The sequence below is a fragment of the Anomaloglossus baeobatrachus genome, chromosome 1 (assembly GCF_048569485.1).
Source record: "Anomaloglossus baeobatrachus isolate aAnoBae1 chromosome 1, aAnoBae1.hap1, whole genome shotgun sequence".
NCBI classification, from domain to species: Eukaryota; Metazoa; Chordata; class Amphibia; order Anura; family Aromobatidae; genus Anomaloglossus; species Anomaloglossus baeobatrachus.
The window spans coordinates 792,318,056-792,339,082 of record NC_134353.1 but is presented as its reverse complement, the minus strand read 5'-3'; positions in this window follow the sequence as shown (position 1 = coordinate 792,339,082).

Below are 21,027 nucleotides of genomic sequence, written 5' to 3'. Positions count from 1 at the left end.
CAGGGCCAGAAATATTTGGACAGTGACACAAGTTTTGTTATTTTAGCTGTTTACAAAAACATGTTCAGAAATACAATTATATATATAATATGGGCTGAAAGTGCACACTCCCAGCTGCAATATGAGAGTTTTCACATCCAAATCGGAGAAAGGGTTTAGGAATCATAGCTCTGTAATGCATAGCCTCCTCTTTTTCAAGGGACCAAAAGTAATTGGACAAGGGAATCTAAGGGCTGCAATTAACTCTGAAGGCGTCTCCCTCGTTAATCTGTAATCAATGAAGTAGTTAAAAGGTCTGGGGTTGATTACAGGTGTGTGGTTTTGCATTTGGAAGTTGTTGCTGTGACCAGACAACATGCGGTCTAAGGAACTCTCAATTGAGGTAAAGCAGAACATCCTGAGGCTGAAAAAAAAAGAAAAAATCCATCAGAGAGATAGCAGACATGCTTGGAGTAGCAAAATCAACAGTCGGGTACATTCTGAGAAAAAAGGAATTGACTGGTGAGCTTGGGAACTCAAAAAGGCCTGGGCGTCCACAGATGACAACAGTGGTGGATGATCGCCGCATACTTTCTTTGGTGAAGAAGAACCCGTTCACAACATCAACTGAAGTCCAGAACACTCTCAGTGAAGTAGGTGTATCTGTCTCTAAGTCAACAGTAAAGAGAAGACTCCATGAAAGTAAATACAAAGGGTTCACATCTAGATGCAAACCATTCATCAATTCCAAAAATAGACAGGCCAGAGTTAAATTTGCTGAAAAACACCTCATGAAGCCAGCTCAGTTCTGGAAAAGTATTCTATGGACAGATGAGACAAAGATCAACCTGTACCAGAATGATGGGAAGAAAAAAGTTTGGAGAAGAAAGGGAACGGCACATGATCCAAGGCACACCACATCCTCTGTAAAACATGGTGGAGGCAACGTGATGGCATGGCCATGCATGGCTTTCAATGGCACTGGGTCACTTGTGTTTATTGATGACATAACAGCAGACAAGAGTAGCCGGATGAATTCTGAAGTGTACCGGGATATACTTTCAGCCCAGATTCAGCCAAATGCCACAAAGTTGATCGGACGGCGCTTCATAGTACAGATGGACAATGACCCCAAGCATACAGCCAAAGCTACCCAGGAGTTCATGAGTGCAAAAAAGTGGAATATTCTGCAATGGCCAAGTCAATCACCAGATCTTAACCCAATTGAGCATGCATTTCACTTGCTCAAATCCAGACTTAAGACGGAAAGACCCACAAACAAGCAAGACCTGAAGGCTGCGGCTGTAAAGGCCTGGCAAAGCATTAAGAAGGAGGAAACCCAGCGTTTGGTGATGTCCATGGGTTCCAGACTTAAGGCAGTGATTGCCTCCAAAGGATTCGCAACAAAATATTGAAAATAAAAATATTTTGTTTGGGTTTGGTTTATTTGTCCAATTACTTTTGACCTCCTAAAATGTGGAGTGTTTGTAAAGAAATGTGTACAATTCCTACAATTTCTATCAGATATTTTTGTTCAAACCTTCAAATTAAACGTTACAATCTGCACTTGAATTCTGTTGTAGAGATTTCATTTCAAATCCAATCTGGTGGCATGCAGAGCCCAACTCGTGAAAATTGTGTCACTGTAGAAATATTTCTGGACCTAACTGTAAAACATATAGTGACAGGGCATAGCCCGACAATTGTATCTCATGACCATCTCTCTGTTACTAGAGACTTGTGACAGGATTTGGGCCAGAGTCTTTCTTTGCCATCTTAGACTTCTCCTATTAAACGTATTCCTTTTCCTTTGGTGGTGAAAGGGTCAATGTTAGTTTTCCTTTCCAACAGCTTCTGACCCCTGGCTTCAGATGTTTCCGGTTGGTGACCATTACCTTCCCATTTATATGGTCACATCTTTCAGTAGAGGCCACCCATTATTCTGAATCCATTCTGAAGCTTGGCCTCAAGGTGGAAGGAGCTGCTTAGCCCTTGTTGCAAGGAAGAAGTATAGGCTGCAGTCCTGATGTCTGACTGTAGCCATGAAGCTCGGCTTATCCTTTGTTGCTTCCTCTGTCTGTTGTACCTTTCCTTCTTGTTATTTTAATGCAGCGGTGGGACTTGTGGTCCTTGCTTGCCAACTCACTGGTCAGGGCTACTGCAGGGTCTCTCAGGGCTTCAAGTATCCTGCTTGATGACAGGAGGGGAACCTGTATAGGGACTTGCAGTGCAGGGTGCAGCTGCAGATGAGAGCAAGAGGTGTCCATCATCCCTCTGCCTAGTGCCAGAGCCCACTGTTGTTTATGCATCCCTGGTGTACCCATTGTTTATTGCTGGTGATCCCTTCATTGTTGTGTGTATCGCCTACATGCCAGACCTCCCCCAATTCCATGGGTGACAATAGTTTAACAAATATAACAGAGATATAAAAATAAATAAAAAATAAAATTGTGTTCAATAATATACAATATTGCCATTAGGAGATTATATATATATATCTATATAGATATAAATATATATATATATATATACTACTGTAGATGGTGGCTCGATTCTAACGCATCGGGTATTCTAGAATTTATTGTGTAGTTAATGTATGTTTTTTGTTATATATATACATAGATGTTGTTGTGTGTAGTTGCCAAGTGTTAGTGTAGGGCGCTGTAAAATGTTCTGGATGTTGTCTGGGTATGGGTGTGTGAGAGTGGTGTTGTTTGTGTGTTGCGTTGTGTATGTTGTGTTGTTTGTGGAGTGCTGTGTGTCTGCAGCAATGTGTGTGTGGTGCTGTGTGTGTTGCGCGGTTTGTGTGGGTGTGGGTGTGTGGAGTGCATGTGTGTGTTTTGAGGGGAGGTATGTTTTGTGCAGTGTGTGTGTGTTGCGTGGTGTGTGCGTATATTTGTGTGTGCCACGGTGTTTGTGTGTTGTGAGTGTGCGGCATTGTCTGTGTGTGTGGGTGTCTGTGTAGTGTGGTGTTTATGGTTCCCAGTGTGTGTGTGTGGTGTGTTGTGCAGTGCGTGTGTGGCGGTGTGTGTGTATGTTTTGGGGCGAGGTGTGCACCCCCATCGTGCTCCATCCCCCATGTTGCACACCCCCCATCGTGCTCCATCCCCCATGCTGCACACCCCCATCGTGCTCCATCCCCCATGCTGGGCACCCCCATCGTGCTCCATCCCTCATGCTGCGCATCCCCATCGTGCTCCATCCTCCATGCTGCGCACCCCCATCATGCTCCATCCCCCATGCTGCACATCCCTATCGTGCTTCATCCACCATGCTGCGCACCCCCCATCGTGCTTCATCCCCCCGTGCTGCGCACCCCCATTGTGCTTCATCCCGCCATGCTGCGCACCCCCCATCATGCTTCATCCCCCCATGCTGCGCACCCCCCATCGTGCTCCATCTCCCATGCTGCGCACCCCTCAGAGAGGAGTATAATAGGAGGACAATAATAGGAGGAGTTTAATAGGAGGAATAGTCTTGGGGAGAGAGGAGTATAATAGGAGGAGTAGTCCTGGGGGAGAGGAGTATTATAGGAGTAGTAGTCCTGGAGGTGAGGAGTATAATAGGAGGAGTAGTTGTGGGGGAGAGGAGTATAATAGGAGGAGTAATCTTGGGGAGAGAGGAGTATAATAGGAAAAGTCCTGGAGGTGAGGAGTATAATAGGAGTAGTCCTGGAGGTGAGGAGTATAATAGAAGTAGTCCTGGAGGTGAGGAGTATAATAGGAGAAGTAGTCCTGGGGGGAGAGGAGTATAATAGGAGGAGTTGTCCTGTCACTCTCATTTCATCAGTCCATAAAACCTTTGAAAAATCAGTCTTTAGATATTTCTTGGCTTTATCAGCCTTCCTTAACTTGGCCATGTCCCTGAGTATGGCACACCTTGTGCTTTTTCATACTCCAGTAAAGCATTTTTTTTTAACTATTTTTTTTAAATAAAAAAAATTAATGGGCTTCCCTGTATTTTGATTTCCAGCCAAGGTAACGCCAAGCAGATGGGTGTGGCAACCCGTAGCTGTCTGCTTTATCTGCGCTGAGAATCAAAAATACTGCGGAGCGCTACGTCATTTTTTTAATGATTTTTTTTTACAGTACTGGGATGTCAGGCAATCAAAATACAGGGAAGCCCATTTTATTTTTAGTTATTTAAATAAATAATTAAAAAAAAAATACGTGGGCTCCCGCTGCATTTTTTGTATTGGTAGCTAAGGGTAATCCAAGCAGCTACTGGCTGCTAACCCCCACTGCTTGGTGTTACCTTCACTGGCAATGGAAAATCCAGGGAAGCATTTTTTTTTTTTTTAAGTTTTTGGCCAAAAAAACTAAAAAAAAAATGACGTGGGCTTCGCCATATTTTTGTATGCTAGCCAGGTACAGCAGGCAGGCACGGCAGCCCCTAACCCCCAGCTGCCTATTTGTACCCGGCTGGGAACTAAAAATATACGGAAGCCCTTTTTTTTAATTATTTCATGAATTTCATGAAATCATTAAAAAATAAAAAATGACATGGGCTTCGCCCCATTTTTGTGTCCAGCCAGGTACAACTAGGCAGCTGGGGATTGGAATCCGCAGCACAGGTTGGCCCAAGCTTTCTGGGCCCCTCCTCCGCGAATTGCAGTTTCATAGAAGCGCCATCTTCTGGCGCTGTATCCAACTCTTCCAGCGGACCTGATGCCGGCTGTCTCGCTGGGTAGTAAGGGGTTAATACTAGCTTTGTTTTACTAGCTAGTATTAAGCCAGAGATTTTTAATGTCAGGCAAGTTTGACCCGGCCATTAAGAATCTCCAATAAAGGTTTAAAAAAAAGACACCACACAAAGAAAAAATACTTTAATAGAAATAAATACACAGACACACTTAGAGACTCCATGTTTAATACTCCCTCTCACCCCTCCCCGATCCTGGTCTTATGTCTTCTTTCTCCTTCAACCCATGCAGCTCTGCTACATCAGACAGCACTGCATGGGAGGAAGACGCTGCTGCTCCCGTGCCGTCTAATCACTCAATGAGTGAGCAGAGGCTGCGGGTTGGTAAGCGGTGACGTCACTGCTGCCATCGTTGCAATAGTAACCTGACAGGCGGGCTACTACAGCAACGGTGATCTCCGATCCCCTGATTCCCGGCGCCGATATTTACTAGCTGTGGCATCCAGTACCTGCATGTGGGCTGACTCTGTAAAGAGCGCCAACAACATGCAGGAACGGGGAGCCAAGCATGTGCTTGAGTATCTCGCCAGTACTCGCCAAGTTTACTGAGTACGGAGATGCTCGGGCGACCACCGCATACTGGCGACATGCACTGACAGGACCTAGCATGACGTCATAGCCATGTGACCATTCTGTAGTAAATGAGATAATACACACGTGACTGGTCACATGCTATGACATCACAGAAAGGTCCTATCATCAGTGTTGGTTACCGGGAGGACACAGCGATGATCGGAAGGAGAATCAGCAGGAGACAGAGTCTGCAGGACGCGTCGCGGGACCTGTAAGTATAATGGCAATGTTTATTATTAACTGTATGTGTATGTGTATAATGTGTTTGTATATGTTTGTGTTTGCCTGCCATTGTTTTCAGTGGGGTTCGAAGGTGTTCGTCGAACATTCGTCGAACGTTCGACGAACACACCCGCCGTTCGACAAACCGAACCAAACTTGAACACTAGGGGAGGGGCTCTACTTGGCAGCTTGATTTTACTCAATTCATGGGCAGTTATTTTGCGCCTTTTTTGCCCAACGCGCTTCTTGCGACTCTGTTGGCTATTTGCCATGAAATGCTTGATTGTCGGGTGATCACGCTTCAAAGGTTTGTCAATTTCAAGACTGCTGCATCCCTCTGCAAGACATCTCACAATTTTGGACTTTTCAGAGTCCGTTAAATCTTTCTTCTGACCCATTTTGCCAAAGGAAAGGAAGTTGCCTAATAATTAAGCACACCTTATATAGGGTGTTGATGTCATTACACCACACCCCTCCTCATTACAGAGATGCACATCACCTGATTTACTTAATTGGTAGTTGGCTCTCAAGCCTATACAGCTTGGAGTAGGACAACATGTATAAAAATTATCATGTGATCAAAATACTCATTTGCCTAATAATTCTGCACACAGTGTACAGTAAAGAGTAAAAAAAAAAGTTTTTCAAAAAATGTAAAAAAATATGTAAAAGCTCAAATCACCTTCCTTTTGCCTCAATAACAATTAATATACATATCTGGTATTGCAGTGTTTGTAAAAGTATGATCTATCAAAATATAAAATAAATTAAGCGGATAGGTAAACGGCATAATGAGAAAAGAAATCAAAACACCACAATTATGTTGTTTTGGGCAATGCAACATTGCAATAAAATGAAATAAGAGGCAATCAAAACATCTATTCCAAAATGGTATCAGTAAAAACAACGCAAAAACCACCACCCAACCTCGTATACTTAAAATTGAAAGCGTTGCGGGTCTCAGAGAATGGTTACACAAGGAAATTCATTTATTTTTTTCACAAATTTCTGAATTTCTTTTCATCACTTAAGTAAAAACCCAAAAACTATACATGTTTGGTATCTGCGTAATCATAGTGCCATGGATAATCATACTGCCTGGTCAGTTTTACCATGAATATGGTAAATAAAAAAAACCCAAAAAAACAAGTTTTGGAATTGCACTTTTTTTTTGTAATTTTAACATACTTGGGTTTTTTTCCCTCTTTCAAAGTGCGTCACATGATAAAATGAAAACAGTATTCAAAATTTTGATTTGTACTATAAAAAACAAGCTCTCAGGAGATTATGTGGATGGAAAAATAAAAAAGTTATGGTTATTTTAAAAAGAAGGAGGAAAACTGAAAAACGGAAAATAGCCCTGTCATAAAGGGGATAAACATGCTTTACCTCACAGAAAGTAGAAGCTGTGATTCCATGTTATAATCTATGAATACTCTTTTACTTTCTCCTCATAAAAAGCTGTGGTATGTTCAAAACATGTTCCTGCACAGTCAGAAACAGTCATTACATAGTACATGTCATTACAGTGGAACATTTACAGCCATGGCCAAATTTCAAGGTGCTGACACACTTGAAATTGTTCCAGAAAATAAAGTATTTCTCCTAGAAAATTATAAAATTTAGATTTAGATTTTTAGGACAATGCAGTTATAAGAATCTGCATAACTAATCATATGCCAAATAGCAAGTCAAATTTATGTATGGAATAGCCAAGATAACTGTCTATAAAGTGAAGGTAGTCTCACGTTCTAAGCTGTGGTATCCCAACCAGTCCTTTTCCTTGCAAATTACCCCTTTTGTACAACCGCTAGCATCATCCTAAATGTTACTAATTTTGTCCCCTTTCATAATCCTTGTAAGCTAAGATGTATTAGAACTAATTGCCCACCAAAAAATGTATATTCCCATCAATACATTTCCCAAAATCCCGCATCCATCCATTCCCGTTAATGGATACCTACAACTATCTGTAAATAAAAAAAAAAAATTGGGGCATTACTCTGAACATGGCTATAGTAGAAAAAAAACACTCTTTGTTCCTACTTAGCAGCTAAATAGCTCCACAGCACTCCTATATTTTCAGCCCAGCCATAATGTCCCAATCCCAATAAGAAACTGTAACAAGGCGCTTAAGTGGAGGAGTATTACTGACTTGGTGCACAACTGTCTCTCCACATGGACTGAGTGCAAATGGCAAGCCAAGCTGCTTCAAAAGCCCTTGCGCCAGCATCCTTAATTCTGCTTAATAGATAGTCGATTACTTGACTATCTACCTCATGTGTGCCGATATCGTAATTTGGATAAAGTTGCTGACAGACATTGGTCCATGAAGCACTTTGTTCACATATCCTGGGTCCCTTTTATCCCAAATCTTGGATTGTTCTTGTACAATGATCAGGCGCATCACCATGTTTACTGCTCTGGACATCCTCTTGGCCTCCGTGTAGGCGTGAATATGGCTTACAGTTTTATAGTTGTGATTGGTGAGGGTGCACACACTTTCCTGTGGGATGACTTCCTGTAAGGAGATGATTGCATATCATGTTGATTTTTTACTTGTGCTATGTAAAAATAGTGTGACGTCAGTTTTTTTCTTGTACTCATTGACTTGCATTGGTGAGTCTTGACCGTTTTATGTTACCATGCTGTGATTTTTTTCGTCAGCTGATTATAGCTCAGGAAAAACTTGCAGATCACCACTGCCTCTATGAAATAACAAGTAATTTTAAATTGCAATGCACTCATCCGGTTTATATGCAAGTAGAAGTGTCGCGGGCGGCGGGGCGCTGCGCTCACCACGCTCGGGTCCGGCGCTGCTGCTGCTCGGTGGCTCGAGCGGTGGGCCGGATCCGGGGACTCGAGCGGCGCTCCTCGCCCGTGAGTGAAAGGGGGGTAGTTCGGTTTGGGGATTTGGTCCGTGATGCCACCCACGGGTTATGGTGAGGTTGGGCACCACCGCTGCTATTGACGGGGATCCCGGGAGCGATGGCAGGGAGCAGCTGGGATGTTTCTCTCCCCTCCATGGGTAGGGGGTTGGTGGTCCCGGGGCCCGGTGAGGTGACGGGGAGGCAGGGTTGGCAAGGTGCAGGGTCGCTTGGACTGCGCAGCGCGGTGCCGGATGGACCGGTAGTACTCACTCAGCCACAAATGGATGCAAAGTCTCTGGTAAAACAAACGGCTGGATGGACGGGTCCCGCAGCTGGCTGCTGTGGTTTCTCCCGGACGGGTGGTGGTGGCTGCCTTTCCCTGCACCTTTTGTGTATGTTCGGTCCCGATGGCTTCCCACCGGTAACCCGCTCCCCAGCGTGTATATGTGCCGGAGGAGCCCTGTTGCCCGCAGGCTCTGGCCCTGGGAACCCTAGCTGTGGCGGTAGCTGTATTTCCCTTTTGCTGGTTGGATGGTTGCCTTCAATCGGATCTTGGCTGTTAGGAAACCCCTGGGGTTCCGGTCACTAACGGATTTGACCTGTTTAACGGCGACTCCAAGCCTGGTCGGGGTCCGCAGGCCCTGCCGGTTTGTGCTGGCTTCACTTCGCTCCCCGGTTTGGTACCGGCGGGCCACCACCCGTCCCCGGTCCTATGGTTCCGCGTTGAACTGCCTCTCCTGCAGATGGCCACCACCGTCTGCCAACTTTGCTCTCGGTGCCCGGGCCACGTACCCGGACACAGTCAGTTTGCTCCTCTACTACCACTTCCCTAACTGCACTCGAGCTCTGCCCGAGCTGAACTAACTTCCTTTCCCGCCTCCAGGACTGTGAACTCCTCAGTGGGTGGGGCCAACCGCCTGGCTCTACCCCACCTGGTGTGGACATCAGCCCCTGGAGGGGGGCAACAAGGAATTGTGTCTGACTGATGTGCCTATCTCAGGGTGGGGGTGTCGTGTTGTAGTCCCTGTGACGACCTGGCTAGTCCAGGGCGTCTAATTCTCCCTTGGTTAAATGCAGACCATCCGCTGGCTGCCCGTCCATCACCGGTTTTATTTTTCAACTGTAAAAGGTAGAAAACATATGAAAACATTCAACAAAAGCATATTTATGAATCTTCCCTTAATGGGAGGCATGGTACTATAACGTTACAAACACATTTTTATTAATAACGGTCGGCTTCCGCTCTCCCACCCAAACAACCTGGCCCTGATGCTGCCCCTAAGAAGTGGGCAGCACCCCTTGACCCCAGTCCAGATCCAGGCTGCCCGAGCGGGAACGGGTACGGTGTCTCGCACCCGACTGTCACTTCAGGGGACCCCCCGGAGGATCGCCACCGGTTGCGGTAATGGCGGGCCTGGGCCATCACTTCCCTCCAGGCCCATCCTCCAAATCAACCTCTCCGGAGGCGGCAACGGAATTATGCCCAACATATTTACATTTCCACTAGTTTGTGGGTGCCCTGCTAGTTCTCAGGCATGTCCATAAGCAGTTTTTTATGCAACGGTACAATGGGTCCCTACGGGGACTACTTGCCGGCAACGGCCGGATCAATCACAGTCGACAATCAGGTAAAACTTCGGTTGATTACTTTTCATTTAACAGGTTAACGGTACTGGTGGTCCCAACGGGGACAACGGTGCAACGAAGGAACCGTTGACCTACTTCAGATCTACACCGCAGGCTGGATAAGGGGACTGGGCCGGCTCTTGGGCCTCGTGGCCTCCTCTCAACTTGGCATCCAGGGCAAACCAGCCCCTCTCTCCGCAGTGCCGCATGTACATTACCAGGTCTCCTGGGAGCAGGTTACGGCCCGGGTGGCCCTCTGGCAGCTGGGCATTATCATCCCGGCGGGCCACAAAACTTCAGCCTCCAGGCCCGGCTCAAAGATAAATCCATACCCCCAGCGGATGTCAAATCTTCTTACTTGCCCCTCGTGGATCGGGCCCCGTATCCAGAAGGTGGCTCTGCGGGGGCTCTCTTTTTCCTGTATGGTGCGGGCTATCAGTTCAGCCTTCCGCTTTTCCCTCTCCGCAATCTCTCGGCCCAGCGGGGTCGGTTCCCTGTCCCAGTAAGGGGCTGCTGCTTGCCCCTGTGCGGGGGTCGGGCCCCGTGGGATTTCCACTACACTGCCCACTACCGGCGCCCTCGGTGTTAGATCTCGCGGTGACATGGCCTGGGGCACTGCCTTGCAGCAACGACCCGGTGCAGCCTCAGCCGAGGTGTGGGGAATGGGTACAGGGGTCCTCTCCCGCTTGACCTCTGCCTCCTCTCGCACGGGATGGATCACCGGAGCCAGAACGGGACTAGGCATGGTCGCTTCTGGTGCCACTAGTACGTCTTCGCCAACGGGCGATACCTTCGGGAGCTTCAAGGGAAGCGGCTCGGGGGGGCTGCGGGCTTCAGCTGCAGGCTGGTCTGCTGGGGAGGACGGGCAGGGTTCCGCTGCCGGTAGTAGGGGTAGCAGGCCTAGTGGCGGGGCGGCAGCAGCCAACACGGGTAGCGGGGGAGGCAGCAGGGCGAGCGGGCGCAGACCAGGCCCCTCAGCCCGACCGATCCTGTAGGAACACAGGGGCGTGGGTCGCTTACCCGCTCTTCCAAGTCTTCCTCCACCTCGCGTCTCCGTATGGCCGCCACCACACCCGCCATGTCGGCCTCCCACTCCTCCAGGAGGAGCTGCATTCGGACCTGCAGGCGGTTGCTCAGCTGAATGGTCCGGACCTCCACCCACGCTGCGGTACCAGGCGCGGGCGCGGGGACTGCGGTGTTACCGGACGGACGGTGCATACTGGCAGTGGTATCTTCCAGGAACCAAATGGCGGCAGAGTCCTGGCGTCCCTGCTTTTATGGCCTCGGTCTACATGCGGCCGGACGCCATCTGTCCCCCTTGGTCTTTTCTCAGCTCCTCCTCTTCAGGGGAGGGGCTTCGGCTTTCGCACCTCCACTGCTCGAGAAGACGCTCGAGTGGGAAAATCTTCGTGCCCAAGATGGCGGATTCTGAAATTTTTCGGCCGGACACCGCCGGCGGGACACAAGGCGCACTTCTACCAGCCGGTAGAACGGTAAGATCCTGTTTGTGACGCCAAGTTTGTCGCGGGCGGCGGGGCGCTGCGCTCACCACGCTCGGGTCCGGCGCTGCTGCTCGGTGGCTCGAGCGGTGGGCCGGATCCGGGGACTCGAGCAGCGCTCCTCACCTGTGAGTGAAAGGGGGGTAGTTCGGTTTGGGGATTTGGTCCGTGACGCCACCCACGGGTTGTGGTGAGGTTGGGCACCACCGCTGCTATTGACGGGGATCCCGGGAGCGATGGCAGGGAGCAGCTGGGATGTTTCTCTCCCCTCCATGGGTAGGGGGTTGGTGGTCCCGGGGCCCGGTGAGGTGACGGGGAGGCAGGGTTGGCAAGGTGCAGGGTCGCTTGGACTGCACAGCGCGGTGCCGCATGGCACGGTAGTACTCACTCAGCCACAAATGGATGCAAAGTCTCTGGTAAAACAAACGGCTGGATGGACGGGTCCCGCAGCCGGCTGCTGTGGTTTCTCCCGGACGGGTGGTGGTGGCTGCCTTTCCCTGCACCTTTTGTGTATGTTCGGTCCCGATGGCTTCCCACCGGTAACCCGCTCCCCAGCGTGTATATGTGCCAGAGGAGCCCTTTTGCCCGCAGGCCCTGGCCCTGGGAACCCTAGCTGTGGCGGTAGCTGTATTTCCCTTTTGCTGGTTGGACGGTTGCCTTCAATCGGATCTTGGCTGTTAGGAAACCCCTGGGGATCCGGTCACTAACGGATTTGACCTGTTTAACGGCGACTCCAAGCCTGGTCGGGGTCCGCAGGCCCTGCCGGTTTGTGCTGGCTTCACTTCGCTCCCCGGTTCGGTACCGGTGGGCCACCGCCCGTCCCCGGTCCTATGGTTCCGCGTTGAACTGCCTCTCCTGCAGATGGCCACCACCGTCTGCCAACCTTGCTCTCGGTGCCCGGGCCACGTACCCGGACACAGTCAGTTTGCTCCTCTACTACCACTTCCCTAACTGCACTTGAGCTCTGCCCGAGCTGAACTAACTTCCTATCCCGCCTCCAGGACTATGAAATCCTCAGTGGGTGGGGGCAACCGCCTGGCTCTACCCCGCCTGGTGTGGACATCAGCTCCTGGAGGGGGGCAACAAGGATTTGTGTCTGACTGATGTGCCTATCTCGGGGTGTGGGTGTCGTGTTGTAGTCCCTGTGACGACCTGGCTAGTCCAGGGCACCACAGAAGCATACCCTTATGGTGTCTCTCCTTTCAATAGCATTTTTTGATGGCTTTGAGATCTAACTAGTGATGGTCGATCCTACCAAGGATCGCATTGGTTCATGATCGCCAAAACTGTCTGAGATCAGATTGGTGATCCTAACCCAATCGACAATCCTAGCTGAACCTATTAAATTCAATGGGAGGCAAAAGTGATGTGTTGTAAAATGGTGTGTGGGGGGCTGTAAAACCAAGAAAATAAAAAAGGGTTAAAGCAGTACATACTTACTGAGTCTCCCTGCAGCTACAGCACTACTTCCTGGGCCAATAATTATCCCTCATACATATTCACCGTTTTCTCTTTCCACTGGCGTCTCTAATTTTCTGCCATTGGACCACGCTCCTATCTTCTGAGACAGCATCTGTGATTGGTTGGAATCCCAAACGCTGTCTGTGTCCTTATAATGGTGTAAAATACATAAATAGAAAAATTGTCATAGAGTCCTCCATCTATTGATAACAAGACAGATAACACATACGGCTACAGGCTGCAGCCACTAGCCATGTGCTTTTCTTGGCTGCGTTTCAAAATAAGAGTAACTGCATACAGCTTTTTTAAAAAAGTTTTTAAATAGATAATTTTAAATTATGGTGTAAGGTTCCCCCCAATTTTGATCCCCAGCCAAGACAAAGCCTGACAGCTTGGGGCTGGTATTCTCAGGCTGGAGAAATTCAGGGTTATTGGGCCCCCCTAGCCTAAACATAGAAGCCTGCAGCTGCCCAGAATTGTTGTATATATTAGAGGCTACAATCCCAGATATTTACCCAGCTCTTCTGATTGCCCTGGTGTGGTGGCAATCTTGGTAATAAGGGGTTAAGGACAGCTGTGAGCTACCACTAAGCCCTAGACTAGTGATGGATAGGAGTCTATGAGACCCCCACCACTAATCCTATAATTTAAAAGAAATAAACACATACACACAGAAAAATCCTTTATTTATAAAAAATAAAAAAACACCCTCTTTCACCAATTTATTAACCCTCAAAACACCCAGGTCCGACATAATCCACACTACGAGGTCCCACAATGATTCCACCTCTGCTACATCTCTGGTCACATTGAGTGGCCATAGAACATGACCGCCCGCTGTCAGCTTCAGGCAGAGACTGAGTCTCAGTGGGCAATCATTGTTTTATGGCTGTGTGCTGTCAGCTCAGATGTACCAGAACTGGAATCATGGGACCTCATGTGGATTACGTTGGACCTTGTTTTTTTTGTATTTTATTTCAAATACAGGATTTGTTTGGTGTTTGTTTCTTTTCACTTACAGATTAGTAATGGGGGGTCTCATAGACACATCCCTTTATTAATCTAGCGCTTAGTGGCTTATTACCACGATTACCAGCGCACCAGGACAAATGGCAAGAGCTGGGTGAAATTCTGGGATTGTCACATCAAATGGATGGAACAATCATAGACAGCTACAGGCTGCTCTTTTTAGGCTTGAGGGCCCAATAAGCATGAGTCTCCCCAGCCTCAGAATACCAGCCCCCAGCTGTTTGGCTTTATCTTGGCTGGGTATCAAAATTGGAGGGGACTACACGCTGTTTTTAAAAATGGAATTACTTATATAATTTTTAAAAAAGCCGCATGCGGTTCCTCTCATTTTGTTACACAGCGAAGAAAAGCGCATTGCTGGGTGCTGCATCTTGTAGCTGTGGCTTTATCTGTGCTGGTATCAGTATATAGGGGAACTGCACAGCATTTTTTGTATTTATTTATCTATTTATTTTACAACAGTTGTATAACACTGTCAGACAGGGTGGGGGGGGCGGTGTGATTGCAGCCAATCTGAGATGCTGGTGTGTGGGGAAAGCAGTGAATTTGTATGAGGGATAATTAGCAGACACGGAAGTAGCACTGCAGCCACAGGAAGACTCGGTAAGTATGTACTGTTTAACCCTTTTGCTTCCTTTTTTTACAGTGGCCAATCACAGCCATGCCAATACTTGATATGGCTGTGACAGGCAGGAGAGGATGGTTTTTGCCATCCAAACACTTACCAATCCTTGGCAAGATCACCGACTTTTGCAATAAATGTTCGGATGTTGAATCCTGATCCGATCCGGCCAAAGTTCGTTTGATTTTAATATTTTTCAATTTTTCCCGATCAGTATCGCTGAACTCTTGAAACTCTTCTTCAAAAAGCATACGTTCTTTGGTCTGCAGTTCAAAGTCTTCATACTTTGAGTAAATTTTCATCATCCAGTAGTACTATGAAACTGGAATTCCATGAATGAGATTTTTTGATGGGAGGTTTTGGCATGTAATAGTGTGTTAGCTGCAATCGCTTTCTTGAAGAAATCTATCTGAATTCTAGTTAGTCTACTTGTAATGAGATGTCAAGAAAGTCCATATCTCTCAGACCCAATTTCTATGTAAGCCTTATATAATTCATATAATATTTGATTCAACCTGTTCATAAATAAATATATCTCCTTTGACAAGCCCTGCCACTCAAACCACACATAATTCAGTATATAATCTTCAGAATTGGACTTTGTCAGTCTGGGGTACTCGCTCTGTTAGAACGCCCCAAGAAATTTTAGCATATGAAGGCACACATGCAGCCCCCATCGTGGTTTCCGGGAGCAGTAGGAAGAAGGATCCCCTAAATACTTGAAAAATTGCAGGTAAGCATAAATTGTAAAAGTTGCAAAATGAATGTGCTCAACTCATCTGTCCTCAAGTCCATCACAGTATTTTATTGAGGTGTGAAAAGCTGGGTTCACACTAAGCGACAGCGACAACGACGTCGCTGTTACGTCACCATTTTCTGTGACGTAACAGCGACCTTGTAAGTCGCTGTTATGATCGCTGCTTAGCTGTCAAACACAGCAGAAGCAGCGATCATAACGTCGCTGTGCTACATGTGCAGAGAGCAGGGAGCCGCGCTTAGCGCTGGCTCCTTGCTCTCCTAGGTACAGTACACATCGGGTTAATTAACCCGATGTGTACTGCAGCTACATGTCACAGTGCAGAGAGCAAAGAGCCGCGCACACTGCTTAGCGCTGGCTCCTTGCTCTCCTTGCTACAGTATACATCGGGTTAATTACCCGATGTGTATTGCAGCCACATGTGCACAGAGCAGGAGCCGGCACTAGCAGCAAGAGCGGAGGCTGGTAACGAAGGTAAATATCGGGTAACCAGGGAAAGGCCTTCCCTTGGTTACCCGATGTTTACGCTGGTTACAGCTTACCGCAGCTGCCAGACGCCGGCTCCTGCTCCCTGCTCGCTTCATTTCGTCGCTCTCTCGCTGTCATACACAGCGATGTGTGTGTCACAGCGGGAGAGTGACGACCAAAAAATGAAGCTGGACATTCAGCAACGACCGGCGACCTCACAGCAGGGGCCAGGTCGTTGCTGGATGTCACACACAGCGACAGCGACGGGACGTCGCTGCAACGTCACAGAAAATGGTGACGTAGCAGCGACGTCGTTGTCGTTGTCGCTGTGTGTGACACCAGCTTAAGAAGTCAATGTCACATGTCACTAAAGTCATATCCTCTTTCAGTTGTATATCAATTGTCTTCAAAACATCGCCCATGTTCTTTAGGCGAAATGGTAAAGTCTCAACAATGGTTGACGGGTAATGTCTCAACAGGCTGATTCACATAAGTTGTTGATTCCAGACACAGTTGGATGTTTATTTGGATAAATAAGATCCTCCTAAATCTTCACCTGAATATAGAAAGTCTCACTATCATTATTCTGGCATTTGGCAAATATACAGTAAATAATTTGGTAATCCTAACTGAACTAAAATAGGAAGGTTTATTCTGGTTTCATGTCACATAGTGAGAAAAACATGCATATGTGTATTTTTAAATACTGTACGCAAACGTCTGGTTTCAACTGTAGGAGCACAAAATATGCCACATAAAGGCAAAAAAAGTGTAGTGGGTAGATGGTTATGAAATAGACATTGGACATAGTGATGTATGATTGGCCAAAATGTCTTAAATAAAATGCATGTACACTACAATGTAAACTGAATCACAACTTCACTGTGTTCAGCAGATAATGCAAAAGGCATACACGAGACATGGAATGAAAACAAAAGATATTGCATACAAAAAATAGGTGAATCCACAGAGAATAGAACACACTTATGTAAGACACATACCCATGTTGTATAGCAGAGAGTAGAGGCTTGGTCCCAGGAAAAAAGCGCCACAGGTGGTTGAAAACCACCCCAACGTACGTTTCAGTTATCCTGTGAATTACTTCATCAGGGTGAGGAAGTATGGTGTAACACCTTATGGATAGTAGTTTTTTTATTTGCAGTGGACATCACGTGATGTGTGCAAAATTGATCAGCTGACTGCAGGTAATGGTGTATGCACACAATCACCAATCCTTAACATTGTTGTCCTGGTATCAGAGAGTTGGTACATGCATGAGAGCGAAAATGCGTCACACAAGCTCCCACGTATGCACCATTACTGCAACATACACTGCAGATGACCAGGGAAGGTAAAGATATGCACGCTCCATTTGAACAGTGGTATATAGGGAAAGAAAGATCACATTATAACCATCAAAAGGAACACTTCAATAAAATGCCTATTTTACCAGACAGTAATTTAACATCAATGAAAAATACAATGACAATGAAAATAGTATGGATAGATAATAGGGTGAACCGCAGGTATAACATAAATACAGAAAAACTGAGAATTTTTTTTATAATGCTGTATATAATACTAAAAACATAAAATAAATAAACAAGATCTATGGTTCATTCAAGAAAGTGAGGACCAATCAACATAATTTTTTATGAGGTTGAAAATCCAGGTAGTTATCATCACAACTGCAAAAGGTATCTAATTATGAAAAGAAAAATAAATGAATAAAAAAAAGAAAAGTAAATACATAAAACCCAAAGAAAAGAAAGGAAAAAAAAAAAAACAAGAAAAAAGAAACACTTGCTGATAGGCAGCTAAAAGAAGGTGCGCCAAACTGAGAGCCTCATAAAGACCTTTAGGTACAAGTGTGTTGTCTAGGATGACAATCCATTTGGTTTCACACTTGGCCAGAAGATTTTTCACATTCCTGTCTGATGCCACAGAAAACAATATCAATTCTCCTGATTTATAGGGACTTATGGTCTCATCCATGGTGTAGTTTAAAATGATTCAGAAGCGTTTGGAGCAATGTGATGTCATCTATTGTCCTCGCTGTACCAATGTCTCTCCCATGCTCCTGGCCCTCATGCGGAGCTCCCTAGAAGTGAGCCCCACATGGGTCAGAGGGCAGACACAAGTAGCAAAATATATGTGTGTAGTTCTACATGTTACATAGTGTCTAATGTTGAAAGTCCTACTGCAACCAGTAGAGTAAAAAGAGGTGCAGCGAAGGACACTGGCGCATGCAAGGTAATGTCCGCATCTGAAAACAACAATGGGTGAGATGCCTAGAGCCAAAAAGGTTTGAAAAATGGGGCACATGTTGGTTTTTAACAAGGATATCCTTTAGATTATGATGTTGGCAAGAACTGGATCGGTCTTCAAAACTGGCCAATGTTTGATGAGAATTGTGCATATTGCGTCCCATTCATGAATATAGGTACTAATGAATCACAGTTTAGAGTCCTATTTATTAGACTTAATAGTGTATTGTAATCGTTGGTTTCTTGGTATGTTTTGGCCCTCAGGTACACCTTTCTAATGCTCCTATTAGTATAACCCCTTTATTTAAATCAGTGTTTCAGGATGTCAGATTGCTATTCGACTCTTTTCTAAGAGGAGAAAATTCACTTCATCCTTAGAATCTGTCCAGTTGGGACAGCACAGTTTGTGGCTGGATGGTGAGTAGATGAGGCATGTAAGACAAAATTGGCAGAAGTCATTTTGCTATATACATCGGTTTGTTTAAATTGGTTACTGTCAACTTCAATGCTAATATCTAAAAAAACAAACAATTTTTGCAGTGCTGTGTTGAAATGTCAGCTTAATGTTTAAAGTATCGCAACTGAGTTGCCTCATGAAAGCTTCTCTGTCTTGCCCTGCCAGAAAATAAAGATGTTGTCGATATAGCATAGCCAGCACTGCACATAGACACTGGCACCTGTGCCACCATCGCCAAAGATGGTTCTCTCCCAGTGACCCAGGAAAAAAATTGCATATGATGGCGCACATGCCTCACCCATTGCAGGCCCACGCCTCTGAACATAAAAACTGTCCCTAAAAACAATGTCTGCAGCCAAATATTCAATGTGCACACACTACTGATTCCGGTTATCCGGCCTTGAGTTCAATGACGTCACCTGAGGTGAGGTTACAGACTTCCACGAGTTCACCAGAAGTCAGATCACCTTAGGTCACAGTTGGAGTACCATGGGAACCGACAACTGTGACTTAATGTGAACTCAGTGATGTCACTGCTCACAGCTGCAGCTCCGTCAGTGTGTCCCTTACACCACAGTGAGCGGTCACGTTTTCTAATGTGATCACGCACTCCGACCTCTGGATTTAGCAGAGTCGGGAATCATTGTGTGGCCTAGTGAGAATTAGGTTGGACCTATGGGGGTGTTTTGGGGGTTAATAAATTGGAGAAAGAGGGTGTTTTTTTAAAATTAAGGATTTTTTTCTGTTTTGTGTTTTTTTTACTTACAGGGTTAGTAATAAAGAGGTCTCATAGACCCCTCCCCATTACTAACCTTGAGGTTGATGGATTTTTTGACAATCACAGCTGTCATTAACCTCTTATACTACTCCGATTTCCACTACACCAGGGCAAATGGGGTGAGCCTGATAAAGTGCCGGAATTGGCACATTTAATGAATGGGACAATTCTGGGGTGGCTGAGGGCTGCTACTTTTAGGTTGGGGACCAATAACCATGGGCCCTCCTAGCCAGAGAATACCAGCCCCAAGCTGTCCACTTTATTTTGGCTGCATATCAAAATTGATGGGGACTGCACACCGTTTTTAAAAATTATTTATTTAAATAATTAAAAAAAGCTGCATGGAGTTTTGATACACAGCTGGGCACTGCAGCCTGTAGCTCTCTGCTTTTTCTGCACTGGATATCAAAATACAGGAGACCTACACCATTTTTTCCAATTATTTATTTACTTTCACACTCGAAAACCAATCATAAATGTCAGCAATCTGACTGCAACTAATCCCAGATGCTGTCACATAGTGTAGTCGGGGGAAGCAGTGAATATGCATGATAGATAATGAGCAGAATTGTGAGCAGTGTGACAGCCACTCGGGAGACTTGGTAAGTATAATTCTCCTTTTTTGCAACCCCCTAGCCCTTACTAGCACCATTTTGCAGCACACATGTTCGGATCCCCATAAACTTATATGGGGTTCGGCGGCCGTGCACATGTTTGGGTTCAAGTCCGATCCCAAAATAGATTTTTTTCTTAAGACCGTCGGAACCCACTGAACCCAAACATCTGTGGGTTTTCCCTTCTCTTTTGGTGAGCCATTAAAGTGTAACGTAATTTCAAATTGTCATAAATCAATAGCTGACATGAAAATAAGCAACTTTGTAATATATCTTATCTAACAAATTTGCTTTTTTTCTCTGACAGATTTGATCAGTCATTATTAGAGTGAACACTATCATGCTCGGGTGGCTGGTATTTGTAATGACTAGCTGGTTGCTAAGAAGGACACAACTCGAGCATCCGAGTATAATGGAAGTTAATATGGGACTCAAGCATTTTTCCATATGATTTCCTGGATAAATGCCCGCATCACCCATTGACTGCAATTATACGTCAATCCTAGTGCTTCGCTCCAGCTCATCCTGTTGCCCTGGTTCGGTGGCAAACGGGGTAATATATGGGGTTAATACCAGATGTGTAATGTCACCTGGCATCAAGTCCCGGGGTTCATAATGTCACGCGTCTATCAGATACCCGACATACCAATCCAGTCAGTAATAAAAAAAAAATAGACAACAAACACATTTTTATTTGAAAAAACACTCCCCAAAACTTACCCTCTTTCACCAATTTATTACAAAAAAAAACAAATCCAGGTCTGGTGTAATCCAAGGGGTTCCCATATTGATCCATACCATAGTCAATGTCCCAGTCAATGAAGAGCAGAATGTTCCATATTGACTGGGAGAGCAATGCAGTGACATGAGCTAACATCAATAGATCAGCCCAGGTCACTGCAGGGCATGACAAGTGCTGCTGTCAGGAGATTAGCGAGGCACATTACCTGCGGTGATCGCTGCACTCCTGACAGCAGAGCTGTCACTGAGTTCAATGACCACTGCCTTCACAACCAAGTATCGTGGGAGCCCGTGATGTCACCGCTAGTCACAGTCTCAGGTTGGCAGCGACAGGAGATGTGACAAGCGGCGGCCATGGAAGAC